This window comes from Callospermophilus lateralis, chromosome 1 (genome assembly GCF_048772815.1).
Source record: "Callospermophilus lateralis isolate mCalLat2 chromosome 1, mCalLat2.hap1, whole genome shotgun sequence".
Classification (NCBI taxonomy): Eukaryota; Metazoa; Chordata; class Mammalia; order Rodentia; family Sciuridae; genus Callospermophilus; species Callospermophilus lateralis.
In genome coordinates this window covers 66329694-66352041 of record NC_135305.1, presented here as the reverse complement: position 1 = coordinate 66352041, position 22348 = coordinate 66329694, and positions in this window count along the sequence as shown.

Here is a 22348-nt window from a genome sequence, read left to right as displayed (position 1 = left end):
TGCAGCATCTCTTATCTGAAAATGGAAAATAAAGTGTTACAAGCTCTGAAAGGTTTTGAGTGTCAACATGATACTGCCAAAGGAAAATTCCATACCTTCCTCATGTGATAGGTCACAATAACAATTTAGGGACACAGAAAGTATTGTAAAAATTATTTTCAGGCTATGTGTATCTGCTAAACATAAATGAATTTCTTGAAAATTGGGTTACATGTCCAATACACATCATTATGTATGTACAAATATTCCCAAATCCAAAAAATCCCAAACCCAAAATTCTCTGATTTCAAACCTTTTGGATAAGAGTCATTCAACCTGTAAATAAATCTTTTTCCTCCTTAGTTTATTCCTTCATATTTTTATCTTGTGTGTGTGTGTGTGAGGTAGGTGGGGTGGTGGTGGTGCTAAGGATTGAAACCAGGGCCTTGTGCATGCAAAGCAAGAACTCTACCAACTGATCTATATCCCTAGTCTATTTTATCATTTCTTTTGATGCCATTATATATAGGGTTATTTTACTTAATTTCTTTTAAGTTAGTACATCGTTAGTGCGTAGAAACAAAACTGATTTGGGGTATGATGATTTTATATCTTGCAACTCAACTGTATTTGTTTATTCTAACAGCTCTTTTGTGTATGTTATTATATTATCTGCAACAGGAAAATCTAATTTATTCCTTTATAATTTAGATGACTTTTATTATTTTTCTTGCCTAATTGTTCTCTTTAGGACTTCTACTAGTATGTTGAATAGAAGCCTAAAGACTTGATATCCTTGCTTTGTTTCTGATCTTCGAGGAAAAGGTTTTCATTTTTCACCACTGAGTAAAATGTTAACTGTGAGTTTTTCATAGATGACCTTATTATGTTGATGCAAATTCTTTATATTTCTACTTTGTTAAGATTTTTTGTTGCATTTTGTCAATTTTTTTTTCTCTGCACCTATTGAGAAGATAATGTAATTTTATTTTTTTTATTATGTTAACAGGGCATATCATTGATTTTGTACATAGAACCATCTGGCATCCTAGAATAAATTCCACTTAGTTAGGGAATCTGTTTTATTGTACTAGTGAATTCACTTTGCTCACACTTTGCTGAGGATTTTTGCATTTACACTTATCAGGGACTTTGGCCTATAGTTTTGTTTTCTTTTTCTGGCTTTGATATCAGGATATGCTGGCTTCACAAAAGGAGTTTGGAAGTGTTACTTCCATTTAAATATTTTGGAAGAGTTTGAGAGGGAATGATATGAATTCTTCTTTAAATATTTGTTAAATTCATCAGAGAAGCCATCTGGTCTAGGCTTTTCATTGTTGAGAGGTTTTTCCTTACTGATTCAATCTCCATACTAGTTTTAGGTCTGTTCACATTTTCTTTTGTCTTGGTAGACTGCTTATTTCTTAAAATCTATCAATTGTTCCAGGTTATCCAGCTTATTGGCATATAACCGTTCATAGTAATCTAATAATCTTTTTTAGTTTTGAGGTTTCACTTGTAAATGTCTCTTTCATTTCTGATTTTATTATATCTGATTTATTTTCATCTAATTTCTGATGTATTTGGAGAGAACCAATTTTTTTTTCTCAATCTGGCTAAAAGTGTGTAAATTTTGTTCTCAAAAAACCAACTCTTACTCATTAATTTATTTTTGTTTTGATTTTATTTATTTCTTCTCTAATATTATTTCCTTCTCTCTGATAAAATTGGGCTCAGTTTGTTCTTCATTTTCTAGCTTCTTGAGGTGTTAAATTGGGTTGTTTATTAAAGATCTTTCTTCTTGTTTTTTTTAGCATTTTATTTTTAACAGATACAAAAAAACATAAAATTTATATTAATATGGCATTGTGTGATATTTGATCCATGTACACATTGTATAATCTTTAAATCAGGTTAATATCTACCTTCTCAAAATATTCATTTTTTTGTTGCTAAAACATTCAAAATCCTTCATTCTAGTTTTTTTTTTCTTTATTCTAGTTTTTTTGATGTAGGTATTTATCACTGTGATCTTCCCTCTCAGCCTTGCTTCTGTCACCTCCCATAAGCTTTACTGTATCTTGCTTTCAATTGTCTCAAATTCTCAAATTCTCTTTTTACTTCTTCTTTGACTTAATGGGTTTTCAGGAATATGTTGTTTAATGTACACATATTTGTAATTTTTCCAGTTTTCTTCTACTGATTTCTAGTTGTGAACAGAAAATGTATTTGGAATAATTTCAGTCTTAAATGTGCTAAGAGACTTTTTTGACACCTAATATAGGTCCTATCCTGGGGAAATATCCATGTGTACTTGAGAAAATTTTGTATTTTTTGTGTTGATGTATTATACATGTCTATAATGTATATTTAGTTTGTACTGTTGCTCAAGTCCTTTATTAAGAACTGATTTTTTTTGTGTGAATGTTCTAGTTAGTACCAAAAAAAAAAAAAATGAGATATTGAGGGTTCCTACTATTACTGCATTGATGCTTATTTTCCCTTCAGTTCTATTAATATTAGCTTTATGTATTTAGGTGCTCTGATATTTTGTACATATATATTTGTAATTGTCTTATCTTCCTATGGGTTGGCCTTTTAATCATGTAGGGTATGATGACCTTCTTTGATGATTCTTTTGACAGTTCTTGACTTACTACTTACATCAAATAAAATAGACAGTAAGTATAGCCACCCTTTTTTCTTTTGATTAGCATTTGCATAAAATATCCATCTCTCCATATTTAGCCTATGTTCTTATATCTAAAATGAATTTCTTGTAGATACACTTGGGTTTTACTTTAAAAAAAAATCCACTCAGCTATTCTATGCTTTTGCTTGGGCAGTTTATTTCATTTATACTTAAAGTAATTATCTAAAGGGAGGATTTGTTATTGCCACATTGTTTCATTGTTCATTGTTTTCTGTTGGTTATGTAATTCTTTTGTCTTTTTCTCACTGACTTCCTTTGTGTTTTGTTGATTTTTAAAATGTGCAACTTCCATAGGTACTTTGGTGGTTACTTTGTGGCTTAATTATTTTATAGTTGTAATAGTCTCTAGTTAAGCTGGTAATTTAATTAGTTGAAAATACCATTTACTTTTCTGTCAGTAATATCAGAGAAACAACATTAAATGACTTGTGAAATCATTCTTCAATTGCATGCCAAAACTCTACATTTTAAGTTCTCTTGCCCTAAAACTTTGTTATCATTGTCATAATTTATGAGTTCATGTTGTATATCTTTAACATATAATTATCTTTAATATTTTTGCATTCTGTTTTATATATATTTGTATACATATATAATAACTGAATTTTACTTACCTGATATCATTACAGTAATACGGTTTCAGTATTCTGTATTTGTCAGTATGTTTACTTTTATCAGTGAATTTTGCATTTCCCAATGCTACCAAATTGCCATTTAACATTCTCTATATAGACCTGAGGAACTTCTGTTATTGTTTATTGCAGGCAGAAATCTAATAGTAAATGAATTTCTCCAGCTTTCGTTTGAGAAAATATTGTTTCTTTGTTTTTAAAGGACAGGTTTTCTCTATATATAATATTTCTGATTGACAGTTCCTTTTTACCAGCACTCCAAATAGGTCAGCCCAACCCCTTCTGTCTACCAAAGTTCTGCTGGGGTGGAGTAGGTGAAGCAGCCCACTGATAGTCTTATGGATGTTACCTTGTATGTGACAAGTCAGTTTTATCTTGTTTCTTTCACAATTCCCTCTTTCTCTTCATCTTTAGACAATTAGATTTTAATGAGTCTTGGTGTAGATTTGAGTTATTTAGTGGCTGCTGGGGATATTGGATCGGACATATACTTCCTTACAGATTTTGGGAAAATGCAACATTATTTTTTTGAATAAATTTCTGGTCCTTTCTTTCATCTTCTTATTCTCATAATGCATATGTACATATCTATTTGATAGTGTCTTAGAAGTCCTTTAAGCTTCTCTTATACTTTTTCATTCTTTTTGTTCTAATTTATTTCCAATGATGTGTCTTTGAGTTTATTTTTCTTCCTTCTGCTTGATCTGGTCTGCTAGAGAACCCTTGCAGTAAAAGTGTTAGTTGAATTAGTGTGTTCTTTATCTCCATGATTTCTCTTTGGTACTTTTTTAATATGTCTAATCTCTTTTGATATCCTCTTTATTCAAGTATGTTTCTCCATCGCAAACTTCATGACAGTTATTTTAACTTCTCTCTTAGGCATGCTATAACTATTTCATTTGAGTTCATTATTAGTTTTTTTTTTAAACATCTTTGCCTGATTCTTCATTTTTACTGAATCTTTGTGTTGGTGTCACCCCATTGAGTAAGGCAGGCACTTTTCCCTGACTACTTTTGCACATGAGGGAACCCCACCAATTATCCTGGTCCAAAATTCGGGGGGCTTCCACCAATTGGCTTCCTCCTTATGAAGAATCAGGTAGCTGTTTTTGATGTACACTTTGCTAAGCCAATGGTAGGGAGATATGGGGTCTACCAGCCCTAACTGCTACCTTTACTCTCCCCTAGTTTGTTAAGAATAACATGTCAGATGCAAGGTTTTTAGGCATCTCCTGAGAAGTTGGGAAGTTAGATATTTGAACCAATTTCTTCCCTCAACAGGGAAAAACAAAGAGCTGGATTTTTAAAAATTGTTCTAAGTAGTTATACATGACAGTAGAATGCATTTTGATAAATCATACATAAATGGTATATTATTTCTTGTTCTTCTGGTTGTACGTAATGTAGAATCACACTGGTCTGTAATCATATGTGTACATAGGGTAATAATGTCTGATTCATCCTACTACCCATACTCCCTCCCCTCCCTTCATGCCCCTCTGCCCAATCCAAAGTACTTCTATTTTTCCCTAGCCCCCCTCTTCCTTATTGTGAATTAGCATCTGCACATAAGAGAAAACATTCAGCATTTGATTTTTGGGGAGATTGGCTTATTTTGCCTAGCATTATATTCTCTTGCTTCATCCATTTACCTGCAAATGCCATAATTTTATTCTTGTTTAAGACTGAGTAATATTCCTTTGTGTATCTATGTAGCACAGTTTCTTTATACATTTTTCTGTTGAAGGACATCTAGGTTGGTTCCATAGTTTAGTTATTGTGAATTGAGCTGTTATGAACATTGATGTGCCTGCATCCCTGTGCTATTCTGATTTTAAGTCTTTGGGGTATAAACTGAGGAGTGGGGATAGTTACGTCAAGAGGTGGTTCCATTCCAAGTTTTCTGAGGAATCTCCATCCTGCTTTCCATAATGGTTGCACCAATTTGCATTCCCACAAATAACATAAGAGTATATGCCTTTTGCCCCCCCACCCACCCCAGCCTCCCCAACATTTATTTTGGCTTGTATTCTTGATAATTGCCATTCTGACTGGAGTGAGATGAAATCTTAGTAGTATTGATTTGCATTTCTTTAATTGCTAGAGATGTTCAACATTTTTTCATATATTTGTTGATAGACTGTATTTCATCTTCTGTAGAGTGTCTGTTCGGTTCTTTAGCCCATTTATTGATTGGGTTATTTGTGTTTTTGGTGTTAAGTTTTTGAGTTTTTCATATGCCCTGGAGATTAACAGAGAGCTGGAGTATTTTTATCTGCATGTTTTGTGCTAAGCAAGATGGCGAATCTATGCTATCTCCTAAATCAACCTACCTTTTCCTTTTTCCTTCAGGCAGAGAGACTACACCAAACTTGTTAGAGTACCAAGACTCACAAGAGAGAATTCAGAATCTGGGGCATTCCCTCAGAAGAGTAGGGATGCTACAAATGTGCTGCACCCTCTTGCCTTACCTTGGAGAAGCTTGCAGGTGGGAGATCTCTTTCTCTATGTATGACATTGTTGCCAAAGGCATACAATCTGGCAAGAAGGTGTCCCAAGTCTCCCTACTGTCATTAGTGTAGGTGGTTACACATTCATGAAGGGTGCAAGAGCCTTTCAACTAGTTTCTAAATTTCACACAAAGGGAATTTGTCTCAAAACTGTTGCTGAATTAATGTGCTTGAGGGAGGAAAGAAGATCCAGGGCTTTCTATTTCTCCATTTTGCTTATGGAAAATAATTCATTTTTTCAATAATAATCTTAATTATTAAACACTTGACTCCATTGAAAGTATCATAATTTGATTTATTATAGTTAATCTCATTGAGGATGAATTTTTATCTCATCTTTTACTTACATATGTATCTTTTCTCTTTTTTGTCAGTTTTCCTGCTCATCTTGTCTTTTATTTCAAGTACTTTTCCATTCCCAGAATTTTTTTCTGCTTATTCATTTAAGAGTGACAGAATTATAAGCTCTGTGTAGGTGGGAGAAAACTTATTGACAGGTTAGTTTTACTTTAGAGTTAGTGTGCATTAATTTATGGAATTCCTGATCACTAAAGATAGGAGAGCATCACTTTGGGATGCTGGGTCCCCAGTAATTTGCTAAATTATGTCTGCACAGTTTATTCATCTGGTAAAATTGGTAATTGCACAGATTCAAGTAATTAAAAGAACTCTCAGAACTTTCACGAGGAATATTCAACCAAGGCTTTAATAGAAGCAAAAGAGATAATGCACAATCTAAGAAAGATATGTGGATGCCAACCCATAACAAGGAAGTGTAGGGAGGGGAAGTATAGAAGTTTGTTAGATTAGATAAAGTAGAATGAAGGGAAAAGAAGGGAGATGAGAATAGGGAAAGACAGTAGAAAGAATCAAATAAAACTTTGCCTATGCTCATATATAAATACAAGACTAGTGTCACTGAACATCATGTACCACCACAAGAATGGGATCCAGATTAGAATGTGTTGTACTCCATGTATGTATAATATGTGAAATATACCCTACTGTCATATATATCTAAAGACAACAAATCACAAAAATTTTAAAAAGAAATAGAGTATGGACAATTGCCAAAAGATCTGAGATTTCTCAGTATAGCCCATTGGGATCTTTTCTCAGTGGCAAAAACATTCTTCATTTTTACATTATAAATTACTAGGGCATGTGCAAGGTATCTTGGTTTCAGGGGAATAAGGAAAATTAATTAAAGGTCTTCTATCCCTCACTAGAAGGAATTCTGGGGATACTTGGAGGGTTACCCTTGCTGTAAATGAACCCTATCCTTACATAGCATAGAACTTCCAAAATTTTTTGCTCATTAACAAAAGTCTCTACTATATGCATTCTGTTTTGTTTCCTCTATTTGACAGTTTTTCAACTTCTTTCAGAATTTTTGTCAAAATATATTGAATATTAGTGATAGTCATTTTTATTCATTTATCATTTTAATACATATATATACATATATGTATATATATATATAAAGGCAGATGATATAAATAAGCATATTAGGATTTCCATCTTGAATAGGAAATCCTTGCTTTATAAAGGTATTTTGTAGTGTTACATGATGATTCTGCTTAGCATTAGGAAGAGAAATATGTAGGAAATGGGAAAGTCTAGCAAGCCACCACTTTAGCAGGCGATGATGAATTTCTCAAGTACTAAGTTATTTGTTTATTATTAAATCAATATTTAAAATGGTATTTTTATTTCTTTGTAATCCTAGAATATGCTATATGTATTATGTTAGGCATTGAGGTAGGCTTTAGTAATGTTAACCTTTAGTATCTTGTCTCCTTTGTAAGCAAAGAAATTAGTGTATTTTAATTTCAAAACAATAAGTTTTTAAAATAAACTATTAGAACAAAGACTATTTGTTACAACCTTTTGGTTAAGTTGGCTATTAACCGTGTTGCAGAGTTATTCTATATGAAAAATGATTTCTGTAACAGTCTGTCCAAGCAGGAATTGGGTTTATCTGCTGTAGAGCTCTTAGGCATTTAAGACTCATTATTAAGTTATAGGAATTATATAACAATGTCAGGCTTCAAGCCATTTGAAATGCTGGTTGTTTAGATGTAAATAATTTGTGTCCTTAAACTGACCTATATATTTAAAATGTTTATCCTAGGATTATTACTGGTAAGGGTTCATCCATCAATTTTTTTTGTAATTCCTTCTTTTGTGGTCTGTTATATAAAATGGAAATGCAGTTAGACAGTATCCAAATGTTCTCATTAATTCAAGGTGTGAAGTTCCCTAGGGGAAAAAATGCAATTTATACCCTAGAGGCAACCTGATTTCTGAGCCTTAACATTGCTACTGTGACTGTTTTAACCATTTTGTGCTGTTTATTTCAGATTTCATTCACACACAGAGACCTACTGTATATATACCAGGGTCTAAGTATTTAACCAAGATTTTAATTTACTATCAGTTAAAAAGGAAAAAAAAAACTATTTCTATGTAGTCCTAGTTATCACTATTTTTATTGCTTTTATTTACCTGGTATTCAGAAAGTTTCTTTAAAGAACCTTTTTAAAATCTATATATCTGTATGTTACAGTAGCCAAGCCTAAAAGACTAAACTACAAAATTTAAATAACAGTCTTAATATCTCCCTAGGGCTACAAATCTTGAAATAAAAATTTTTATCCTTGGAGAATTACAAATCAGGAATGAGAAGGAAGGATTAAGAATATATGTCTGAGTTAGTATTCTTTTAAGGGCATTTATATAAATTAAGTACCAAATCAATAGTGCTTGTTATGAAAACATATGATATATAAAGCAAAAAAAAAGTTGGTTGCTCTTTCCTAATCGTTCTCTACCTCTTTATGGCTCACTGCTAACATAATTTCATATTTTGAGTTTTTTAAAGCTCATACAAACATATGCAGGTATTCTTCTTTGCTATAAAATTAGGTTAATAATATACATATTATACTAAAAGACATTTTTTTTTACATGAGGTATCTTAAACATCTCATACTAGTACCGATCTTTCAGTTTTTAAGAGCATTATTCAGATACAGTAAATTGTTTAATTTTGAAGTGTACAATTTGGTAAGTTGTGACATGTGCATACCCTTGTGAAATCATCACTATAATCAAAAGAACTGAAAATATCATTCACTGAAAAATTCCCTCACTTTATTTTCTGATTTCTATACCTATCTCCCTTCTGTCTACTCCTCAGGCAGCTTCTGAACTCCTTTTGTTCACTATAGATTAATTTGCATTTTATAGAACTTTATTTAAATGGAAGCATATGAGCATAATTTATTTTATTTTTGTAGTGCTGGGAATTGAACCCTGTGCCTCATGTATGCTAGGCAAGCACTTAACCCACTAAGCGGAGTACATATATTTTTAAACCTGGCTTTTTTCACTTAGCATAATCATTTTAAAATTCCTAATTAATATTATTTTTAATTGACATATAACATTTGTATTTATTTTTTGGATACAGTATGTGCATTGGATACATATATTCAATGTATAATGATCAAATCAGGGTAATTAGCATTTCCATGTCCTCCAATATTATTGTTTCTCTATATAAAGAATCTTCAAAGTTTTCCAGTAATTTTGAAATGTATAATAAATTACTAATGCACATATCAATAGGGCATTACATTTTATTGATGAATAGTATTCAGTTGTATGGACATATCACAATTTATCCATTTGCCTTGTGATACACATTTGGGTTATTTCAGTTTGGGCTGTTAGATACAGGAGCTATGAACATTTTCGTCAGGTCTTTGAACAGAAATATCTTTTTATTTCTCTTGAGTATTCACATAAAAGTTGAATGTCTAGGTCATATGATGGAAGAAAGATATGTATTTTAGAAGCTGCCAGAATGATTTTCTAAAGTGGTTTTAAGTTTGTGGAAGTCCCACTTCCTTCAGATCCTTGACTTGGGGCCTTTCTAATAGGTATGTAGTAGTGTAGCATTTCCCTTTTAGATGAATTTTTCTGATTACTAATAATGTTAAGTGTTAGAGTCTGTAAACAAGTCTGGATGGCGCCTGGAATTTTGCCAGAGGGAGTGGCTTAAGAAGTAACACCAGTGAGCCATGAAGTGTGGTGATTCCTTATTGATTGACTGCTGTATCTAGTTTATGTTAATTAGATAAACTGTGTGAAATGTATAAATACCGTTCCTGTCCTACAATAAACGGCTCCCATTCCTGCTGTATCTATCTACACAAGTTGTTCGTCCCCACCCCACCCCACCCCACCACCCCCGGTTATTTTGCTGCAGCCGCCCCCCCCACCCCCCCACCCTGGCAGTTAATAATATTTTAACATGTTTATTTGCTCTCATAGATCTTTTTCAACAAATCTTTTAGAATTACTTATTACTTTCTATTAAAAAGGATTGCTGGATGTTGATTCAGATGGTGCTGAATCTGTAGATTAATATTGGGAAGGTACATATTAATTTCAATTTATGAGCATATTATATCTAGTGATTTGTTTAGGTATTTAGTTTCTCTCAGCAATATTTTATCATCTTCAGTGTATAGGATTCTCATTTCTTGGTAAAATTTATCTCTAAGATTTTTGCGGTCTTGATGCTATTGTGTTACAGAATTTTGATTTTTTTCCCCTGCTTTTTCATGGCTAATATGTGGAATGCACTTGATGATTTTATGTTGATAGTGCTAAATGTACTTATTTCAATTGCTTTTTAAAAAATAAATTCCATAGGGCTTCATATAAATTATCAGGTCACCTGTTAATATTTTAAAGCTTATTTCTGTTTATCAGTATGTTTGAAATTGATTCTATTTTCTGATTTTATTGCCCAAGCTGGAGATGATGAGCTTTATTTTGTTTTTTATAATGTTAGAGAAGACTCACTTAGTCCTGACAGTTAGCATGATGCAGTAAATTTTTTGTATGTGTATATGATAAGGTTGAAGACTTTTCCTTTTAATTTTAGATCAGAATTTTATCTGGATTGTTCCTAAGGCATTGTGCTAAGACTTGTCTTCAATATTTGAGATCATTATATTAATTTTTTTCTTTAAATCTGTTGCATATTGACTTATTTCCAATTCTTAAACCTGCTTTACATTCCCACATGGGGTCAGAGCATGTTATTCTTTTTAACATGTTTATTCAATTTGATGTTAGAATATTTCTGTTAGTTTTGCATTATTATTACAAATGCCTGGGATAATCGACTTAGAAAAGGTTTGTTTGGGCTTGTAATTTTGGAGGTTTTGGTCCATGACTGCTTGGCCCTATTGGTTTGGAGTTGTGGAAAGGTAGTATATCATGGCGGGGAGGGTGTAGTAGAGAAAAAGTGCTCACCTCAAGAGCTAAGAGCAAAAGGAAGGAAGAAGAGGAAGGTGGGGTCCCAGGATTCCCTTCAAGAGCTTTCCGTGAATGATCTTGATTCCCACTGGCCCTACTCCATGAAGTTTCTACCTTCTGGGGAGAGGGCTTTTGCTATATGGACCTTTCTGGGACATGTAAGATTCAAATCTTGGCTTTTTCTATTCATATTTTTTAGTTGTAGATGGACACAATACCTTTATTTATTTATCTTTATATGATGTTGAGGATCGAACTCAGAGTCTCACCCATGCTAGGAGAGTTCTCTACCACTGAGCCACCCACAACCCCAGACCCTGGCTTTCTTTTTTTAAAAAACAAATTTTGCATCTAAGGCTATAAGCGATATTGGCATGAGGTTTTCTTTGCTAGTGACTTTGGATTTGAAATGATAGTAATGCTGAATCAAAGTGTAACTTGGAAAGTATTCCTTCTTTAAATATTAATTTTAGGATTGATAGTTTTCCCTAATTTTTTCCCCAGCATTCACCAGTGAAGCACTGTGAGCCTAAAGATATTTTTTGTGTGTGTGGAAAAAAAATTAACCATAAATTCAAATGAATTGATTTAGGGCTTAAATTATTTATATTTAACTAAGCTTTGGAAATTTGAGTGTTTCAAGGGATTTCTCACTTTCAATTTTTGATAGACTTTTTATTTCATTTAGCTCAAAATGCTTTCTAATATCCCTTTTGATTTATTTGACCCATGGATAATTTAGAAATGTGCCATTCTTGCCCCCACATTCAAATACTTGGAGATTTTTGAGAGTGCTTTCTGTACTCATTTTCTAATTTAATTCCTTCATGATAAGAGAACATTGTATGATTGTATCCTTTTAAACTTATTGAGACTTGTTTTTTAGCTCAGAATATATTGATATGCCTGCTGTTATACAAGTGTTAATTAGGTAAAATGGATTAAAGTGATGCTCCTATTTTTCAATGTTCTTACTGATTTTTTTTTTCTTACTGATTTTTCTATATACTCATTTCATCAACTTTTGAAAGAGGACTTTTAAACTCCATCACTATGCTTTTTGTAATTTGAAGTTCTGTTACTGGGTGAATAAATATTTAGGGTTATTTCCTCTAGGAATTGATGCTTTTGTCATTACAAAACAATCTTTTTAAATAGATAAGTATATTTACGTAAATAAGGCATTTATTTGTGTGGCTACTATTGCTAGTATTTTGTATTCAGTTGCATTGACCCAATTTTGAAAAATCTGTATTTTTCCCTCCTTGAATAACTTCCTTTAATACTTTTTATAATGCAAATATACTGATGATGAGTGCTTAGACTTTCAGACATATGAAAGCTAAATTTTACCTTGTTAAAGGTGTTTTTGAATTATCATTTTATTGTTTTAAGAATTATGATTTAACTATTTTTTTAAGGATTATTCTTTTTTATTTTTTTAGAACTGGTGTGACACTAGCAGTGTTCATATCATCCATCCCCTATGTGGCTGGGGGGACAGTCTTAAGTCCTTGTTTGTAAGTCTAACTTGTTCAGAGAAGAAATCTCAAACAACATACAAACATTACCAGGGGTCTTTTATTTCCAGTATGTTTTTGATCTTGTCTTCCTACTCCATATTTTCAATCTTTGCCTTTTTTCTTCTACATGATTTGTCTCTCTACTTTTAAGACATTGTCTCATTACTGTTTTTTAATATTTATTTTTTAGTTATAGTTGGACACAATACCTTTATTCTATTTATTTTTATGTTGTGCTGAGGATCGAACCCAGGGCCCTTGCACATGCTAGGTGAGCACTCTACCACCTAGCCACAACCCAAGCCCTCATTACTGGTTTTAAACAAACATTCGATTATGATGTAGTTTTGCAGAAGTGTATTGGTGTTTCTTTTTTTTTTTTTTATTGAAAGTCTTGTATCTGCTTGATAATTTTTAAAACATTCGGAAAAAAATTTGGCCTTTATTACTTCAAATAATATTTCAATTCTTCCTGTCTCTGGGTACTATAATTCAATGTACATTTTATTGCTTAATGTTACCTATACTTTACGGATCCCTCATTCTATTATTGTTATTTTGTTTTTTCCCCCCTATTTAATGTTGGACTATATCATCTCTAAGCCTTAAATTTGCAACAGTTTCTTCTGCAATGTCTGATCTATTAGAACTATCCCATGCATTTTCATCTTAGACATTTTAGTTTTTGTCTTTAGAAGTTGAATTAGGTACTCTTTTATATCTCCTATGTCTTTATTTTAGGAAGTAAGTTCAATATTTTCTCAAGTTTCCTAAACATAAGAAACAGTTACAACTGCTTTTGTGTCTGCTAACTCTATCATCTGTGTTATTTCAGGGTCAGTTTCAAGTGATTCATTTTTGTCCTCATTATGGATTGCATTTTCCTCCTTTACATGTCATGTGATTTTTCACAGGATGCCAGGGCCTGTAAACTTTACCTTTTTGGGGTATTTTTCAATTTCTAAAACTATTCGTTAGCTCTATTCTGGTCTATAGTTATTTGTAAATAGGTTGATCTATTGAGGGTCTTATTTAATTTTTGATAGGTGAAACCATAAAATGTTAGTCTAGAATTAAGTTTTCTACACTACAGAAATAAGATCCCTGTTAATACCCTGTTATATAAATTACGAGTTTTTTCTACTCTGGCTATTGGGAACAGATTTTACTCCTAGCCCTATGTGAGTTCTAATACGTCTTGAAATCCTTTTTCCCCCACTCCTTTCCACAATCTTGGTCGTTTTCTGATGCTCAAGCACTCATCAATATTTAAATAAATACAAAGGGAGGAGCCTCTTCTGACTTTTCTCTTGTGTAGCACTCTCCCTTCCATTACTCATATTCTGATCCACAAATTCTAAGTTCCCTGGCTTTACTGGACTCACAGATCTGTTTTAAGTGTGCCGTCAGGAACTATATGGGCTTTTTTTCCCTCCCCTTTCTCTTAGTTACCAAATTGAAACAGGTTTGGTAGAAAGTTTGAAACTCCTAAAAGCTAACCACTTGGCTTCCATTACCTAATGCCTAATGTCTAGTGATTGAGAGACTTTGGTTCATGTATGTTGTCTAAATTTTTTTTTTTTTTTTTTTTTAGTTTTTAGGACAGTAGATTTAGTCATTGTTACTCTTGGTTGGAAGCAAAAGTCTCCTTATTTTTAATGGCTTCAAAGAGCAAAGAGTCCATTGTATTACTTAAATCAATTTATTTATCTAGATACTGACTAAAGGGCATTAATGTTGATGTTTAAAGTGATAATATGGAAATAATAAATCTTATGTTTATATTTAAACTTTAGAATAAGTTAGATCCAGATGAAAAATTTAAATGGCATTTTATGAATTATTAGAATAAGAACAGTGGTTATCTTTTTCTCACAATTCTGGAGTAGATGGAAGCTATAGCAAATAGACTAAGGTATAAATACCAGTGTTTGGTAAATGTTTTTAAGAAATAATTCATTTAAAAATGTTTTGTTGAGTTCCAGTTATTTGATGGCATTGACATACCCAGTATTTCTTGGAAAAGATACTAATGGACATTCCATTGGGTATGGTCATTACATTTTATATTTTATATTAGATTCTTCAGCTTTCACATTTTTCATTTAAAAATTTTTAATATTAATTAATGAAAGATGTATTCTAAACAAAATAAAAACATTTTCAACTACCTGTTACACTACTGAATTTATTTTAAAGTATATTATGGTAATAAATATGACTTCAACACTAGCACTGGACACTGGAATTTAATGTGACTAATAAACTTAACGAATCTGGAGATGTAGATTTTCATATTTATAAAAATTACTTCAACTTATCAGAAAATCTTCTAGTAGACATTGCGTAAGTAAGCATCATTTCTGAAGCCATTATATTTTCAATGAAGATACTTAGGGTAGAAGAAACATTTCTTCAGTAGTTACAATCACACATACTGAAGGCATCATAGCTCTTCCAAATGTGATGTGATCTTCCATGCACAATTTTTATTGTCAAAATTGTTTTCTTGAGAAATATCAGAATGAACCAGGCATAGTGATGCTTGCTTCTAATCTTAGCAATTTATGTGGCTGAGGCAGGATCACAAGTTCAATGTTAGTCTCAGCAATTTAGTGAGACCCTGTCTCAAAATAAAAAAGTAAAGGGCTGGGGATGTAATTCAGAGGCTAAGCTCCCCTGAGCTCAATACTCAAACCAAACCAAACAAAACAAACGAAACCCTCAATCAGAATTAAATGCTAAGTAATTTTTTAGGGGTTAGAGATTATCCAATTTAATGGGTATTTCTTTCCCAAGAAGAACACTTCAAGTTTAAAAAGGTGAAAATAGAGGAAAGGATAATACTGCTGTGAATCACACTTTATTAAGAGGAATATTTCACAGTTGTGTGGTTCTTAATTAATGAACATGCTAATAGGATTTTTTAACTAGGCCTGCCTATTACTTTTCTATTCCAGGCAAATAGCACCAATTTTGGACTGCACAGTTAGTTCAAAGCAGAATACCTGGTGAGCTTGGGACCAGGGACAGATCAGGCTTTTGTGGGACTGGTAGTTGATTTAATTTGGTGAGCCAGGAGCTCTTGAGAAAAACTAATGCAAAATATAAAGCACAGAATTTGTTTATAAAAGGGTTATTTGTTTAAAATGAGAAAAACATTGTAAAGTGTTATAGATTTAAAAAGATAATTAATAGTTTTAGGCATGAAGAACACAAAATCCAGAAATAATGCATTTTTAATAATTTACTGCTTAAGAGATCTCTAATATCATATTATCCTTCTATTTTGTGCAGCCTTTTTTATTGACTTTCTTTCCCCATATGGTTACTCAGTTGTCCCAGTACCATTTTTGGAAGAGATTTTCCTTTCCTGGTTAAATTTTTCTTGCATCCTTATTGTAAACCACTTGACTAAATGTGGGGTGTATTTTTGATTATGTCATGTTATATTACATTGATCTATTTGTTCTTTCACCATTGCAATACCATCTTGATTATTGACACATTCTGAACAGTTCTGAAGTTAAAGGCTAAGTCTTTCAACATCAGTCTTTCTTTTTAAAACAAATCATCTTTAGTCCTTTGCCTTTCTAAACACATTTTTAAATTATCCTGTTTCTAGGAAATAACATGCTAGAAATTTGTATTAGATTGAATCTATAGGTAATCTTGGGTGAATTGGTATTTATTTATACAGTACTGGGTCTTCAGACCCACAACAACAGTTTATATTGTCATTTACCTAGGTTATATTTAATTCTTTTCAATAATATTTTATAGTTTTAATATACAGCCTTGGCATTTATTTTTGTTTAATTTATGCTTAGCTGCTGAGGATGTAGTTTAGTGGTAGAGTGCTTGTCTAGCATATGCAAGGCCCTGGGTTTAATCTTCATTAGCACTGGAAAAAATAAACTAATCTAAAATTTTTTTCTTTCTTTTTTCTTTTCTTTTTTATTTGGTACTGGGGATTTGAATCCAGGGGTACAAATCCCCAGCCCTTTTGGTGTTTAATTTTGAGATGGGGTCTTGCTGAGTTGCTAGGCCCTCACTAAGTTTCGGAGGTTGGCTTTGAACTTGCGATCCTTCTGCTTCAGCCTCTGGAGCTGCTGGGATTACAGGCCCATGCCTGTGCCCAGCCAATTCTAAATATTTTTATGCTGCTTAAAATTTTTATTTGAAAATCTTCATTGTTAGTATAGTGAAAATACAATTTGTGTTTTTCTAGTTCTTTATCCTACAACATTGATTATAGCAGTAGATTTGGGTTTTGGCAGATTCATCAGGGCTTCCCTAGTATGCAGTCAAATCAGCTCTGAATGATGGTTTTCCTCCTTTCTCCCCTTCCCCACTTTGTCTTTTCATCCACCTATCATTCTTTTACTGACTAGGAATTTAATGTCATGTTCAAAAGATGGCTAAATCAGCCTTGCCTTTTATTTCATCTTAGAAGGAAAAAGAGCTAAATAGATAATATTTCACCATTAAATAATACATTAATCATAGGTTTTACAAATTATGCTCATTATCACATTGAAGAAATTTCCTTCTTAGTTTTCTGAGATTTTCTTGGGCTTTTTTTTTTTGGAGGGGGGTGGAGTTGGATAGTTAAATGCCACTTTTCATTGATTAAAATGGCTGTGACATTTTGAGGGGTTGTTACACTGATAAATTACATCAATAGCTTATCATATTAAATCAATACTGAATTTCTGTTGTATATTCAACTTGAAAGTGGTATAAAATCTATATATTTCTGAATTTTATATTTATGAAGATTTCTGATTAGATTTTTAAAGGATTTTTTAACTATTTTTTTCTAATGTACTTGTCTGGCACAGATAATAAGGAATACTAGCCTCATGAAATGACTAAATATACTAGTTATTCTTTTCTCTATTTTCTGAAAGATTTTCTATAGAATAAATACAGATTATTATTTAAATGTTTATGGAGATTCTTCGGTGATGCCACTTAGGCCTATAGTGCTATTTGTTTGATTATTTTTTGGGTGAGTGTGTAATTTATGAATTGATTTTTATTTAATTGGCTGATGGAATATTTAGAGTTTCTATTTCTTCTTTGGTTAATTTTGATGATTTTAATTTTTCAATAATGTTTTCTGTTTAATCTAAGTTGTTGAATTTATTGGCATAAAGATACTCACGCTATTGCATTATTCCATATGCATATATATTGGTACACATAATTAAACAGAATTGTAGGATTCATGTGTCATATTAGTATACACATGTAACATTTTGATCATTTGTACTCCCCCATTATATATACTACCCTCCCCTCTCTTTACTAAGTCTTTCTTCTACATTCATGTCCTTTCTTTTGCCCTCCCCCAAATTGATTCCACATATCAGGAAACAGAAAATGCCTTACTTGTCTTTCTGAGTCTGACTTATTTCCCTTAAAATGTTGATCTCTAGTTCCATCCATTTTCCTATAAATAACATGATATTGTCCTTCTTTATGTCTGAATACTACTCCACTGTGTGTGTATATATGTGTCCTATTTTCTTAATTATTCTGTTGAAGAGCACCTACACTGATTACATAACTTGGGTACTGAAAATTGAGTGACAGTAATAAGGGGTGGTCAGATACTTCCATAGGATGTTGACTTTTTAAAAAGATACATAGGAGGAGTGGTATAACTGGATCATATGGTTGTTCTATTTTAGTTTTTAGAACAACCTCTATACTGATTTTCACAGTGGTTCTCCTCATTAACATTCCTGCAGAATGTATGTTTCCCTTTTTTCCACAGCTTCACCAGAATTTATTTTTAAAAAAATCATTCCTCCTTTTTAGTTAGACATGACAGTATAATATATTTTGATGTATCATATATCCATGGAGTATAACTTTCCATTTTTGTGGTTGTGCATAATGTGGAATTACACTGGTTATGTATTCATGTATGAATATAGAAAAGTTACGTCTGATTAATTCTTTCCTATTCCTATTCCCTTCCTCTTCCCCAACTCCACCCTGCTCCCGCCTATTGCCTATTGTGAGTCAGCATCTGCATATCAGAGAGAACTTTAGGCCTTTGGTTTTTGGGAATTGGCTTATTTCACTTAGCAAGATAGTATCTAGTTCCATCCATTTACCAGCAAATGCCATGATTTTATTCTTCCTTATGGCTAAATAATATTCCAGTGTGTGTGTGTGTGTGTGTGTGTGTGTGTGTGTGTGTCTCATTTTCTTTATCTATTCATCTGTTGAAGGGAACCTAGGTTGGTTCCATAGCTTAGCTATTATGAATTGAGCTGCTGTAAACATTGTTATGACCATGTCACTATAGTATGCTGATTTTAAGTCTTTTGAATATATGCTGAGGAGTGAGATAAGTGAGTCAAGTGATGATTCCATTCCAAGTTTTCCATACTGAAGAATGTGCATACTGATTTCCAGAGTGGTTGGACCACTTTGCAGTCCCACCAGCAATGTGTGAGTGTAACTTTTCCCCCACATCCTTGTCAACATTTATTGTTACTTATACTGTTGATAATTGCTGTTCTGACTAGAGTGAGATGAAATTTCAGTGTAGTTTTAATTTCACCAGCATTTATTGTTGGTTGTGTTCTTGATGACTGCCATTCTGACTGAGATGAGATGGAATTTTAGTGTAGTTTTGATTTGCATTTCTCTGCCATTATTGTATTTTTCATACCAGTTACATCTCTGATGATACCAACCTTTACATTTCTGGTATTATTAATGTATCTCTATTTTAATTTATTGTTTAAAGCAGTTATGACAGCTTATTAATTTTATTAATATATTTTAAGAACTTCTGGTTTTGTCGATTCTCTGGCTTTTTTTCTGTTTTGTATTTCCTTTTTCTATTTTAATTTGTATTCATTTATTTTATTTTTAATGGTTTGTATTTTCCAAGATACTAAAGTTGGAAACAGGATTCATTATTTTGAACCTTTCTAATCTAATATTTAAAACTTTACACTTTCTTTAAAGATTGAATTATCAGCATTTCACAAATGTTAACTTTTTGTGTTTTATTATCATCCAGTTGCATATTTTCTAATTTCCAGCTGATACTATTTGTCCTTAAGTCTTTTGGCTGATATTATCATAGCTGTACCAGGTTTTTTATGATTTACACTTACATGGTAAATCTTTATAAAGAAATCCTTTTGCTTTAAAGGTTTTGCTTTTAGGTTTATAGTGTACATAATTCTTATAAATAAATATACTTGGATCTACTTTTTAAATACAGATTTATAGTTTGTTTTATAAGGGAAATGTTTTGCTTTTAAACTTTTAAACTAATTATTGACATGTTAAATTTAGTCTATTATGTTGGTATTTGATTTTGATTTTGTCCTACCTGTTCATTATTCATCAGTTGTTCTCTTTATCTCTTTTGGAAGCATTTGAATATAATTTTAAATTCCTTTTTATTTTATTTGCATTTTATTCATTCCTTTGTGTTTCTTTGGGAGTTTTTCTTTAGATAATAAAATGTACATGTATAATTTATTGGAGATAAATCTTACTATTTGAAGAGCACCTCTTACTACTTCAAAATCTTACTATTTCATGAATAATTTAAGAAATTTATAATCGTGTATTTTCAGTTGATACATGTTTTACTTCTAAATATTCTATAAAATACATTTCCTATTTTATTTTAAATGGACAATTGTCTTTAGGAGACAACGAAATATGTGGTATAAGAATAATAATTTCAAAGGCCCCTGATATTTACTAATTTACTTTTTTCTGTTTTTTATGTTTTCTTTTAATACCAGTTTTTCTCACATCCTTTTCTTTTAGCTTACCAAAAAATTTTTGTGGTGTTTGTAATGGATATTAGTTCCTTCATTTTTTACTCTCTGAAAATGACTTCATGAGCTACAATTTTTACCAGTAAAATTGACAGAAGTAAAGAAAAATTTAATATTTGGTAGGCTTCTTGGAAATGGACACTCTCACACTGCTGTTATAAGGAACAGAAAATAATAGAACTATATACAGTTGTGCTTTAAAAATGTTTTATCTTTTGTCTTAAGTATTAAAAAACTTGGAATTATAAGAGAATTCAGGTGTGTGCAGATGTGAATATAGATTGTGTAAGGGTGTATTTTATTTTTAATAGAAAAAAATGGATACAATATCAATTTATTTAGTAAATGACATCAGACCCAGGTGATAATGAAATACTACTTCACTATTAAAATTCGTTTTTTTCAGATTATATTTCTAGAGTTGAGAAATGCTAAAAAGCTGTTGTGTATAATGTAGATATCTTCTAAAAAATGCACATTCTTTCACCTGCCTGGGGAAAAAAGCCATCAAATTTTACAGTGGTAATTTTTCTTTGTAATATTTGTTTTTTTCCCCCAACTTATCAGCCCTGAGTTTGCAATTAGACAAAATTCCTATACTGTTTTTTCAAGAATTATGAAGGGCAGCAGGAAATATTTAATATGCCATTGAGGAGAAAACACCTAAGAAAGAACTACTGACCTCTGGAATTGAGCTAATTCCCTAGAGAGGATAGATGTCTTTCTTGCTGGAAGGGCCAGGAATGGATCCATTTAATTTGTCTTCCTATCTTCTCGATTCCCCGGCTAATGAGCTGTGGTAAGGGGATAAAAGTTAAGCTGTAGAAGTCATGGAGGCCACATATTGTAATCCTTAATTTTAAAAAAAGCCAATTATAAATGGAAGTGCCACTATATTTTATAGGACTAGTGAAAAGTTTGGTTTATATATTTTCAGGTTTCCAAAATGTTTTGAAGTTAGCATTTCATGTTTCTCAGAATGTGTTATGATTCTTTTTTACCAGAGAACTAGGAACTGGAAAATTGTTAGTTTGGTGAACAGAAATGAAATATTTTGACCTGAGGCTAGTTGACCTGTCAGGGAACCAGTAATGAGCAGAAGAAGGGTGTGTTTCATCTAACACTTCAGTTTCTATTTTTATCTGTGCACACATGCATTACCTTAAGGGATGTGCTCTGTGCATTTTGCAGTCTTGTAGTATTGTGACAAATTGGGATTTAGGTCTTATGACATTGGGCTAATTGTCAACTCTATTTCCTTGGTGAAAAAAAAAAACCTACAAAAGGACTTACTTAAAAGAGAACTTTAAAGCATTCTTATTAGTTTCATAGTTCATAATATTAAAATGTTTCTTAGCATTAGATGGCTATTTCCAGAAAGAGGCATGGTTCAATTACTACTTAATATTACAACAAGAAAAACTTATTGTAACATTGATGTCAGGTAGGTTCTTTGTCTTGTCAATTCAAAGAATGAAGTCTATGGACACAAGGGTGAGAGCAAGGTAACAGGATTTGTTACAGTGAGAGAAAGAAAGAGAGAAAGAAAGAAAGAAAAAAAAAAGAGTCCCAAAGAGGGGTGGGTGAATGGTCCCAAGAGAGGTACACCAGTTGGGTGTTTGTTGTCTAGGGATTTTTATGGGCTTGATCTGTCCCTGTAGGTGATTGGTGGAAAATCGGATTCAGAAAAGGGGCCAATCAATTCTCTCTATTTCTGTCAGCAAATCTTGACAAAAGTGATTTGAAAGCTGTTGAGTAGATTATTAATAATTACTCGGAGGTGGATTGTCTTTAAATGCAGTGTATATTCAATCACACCAATCAT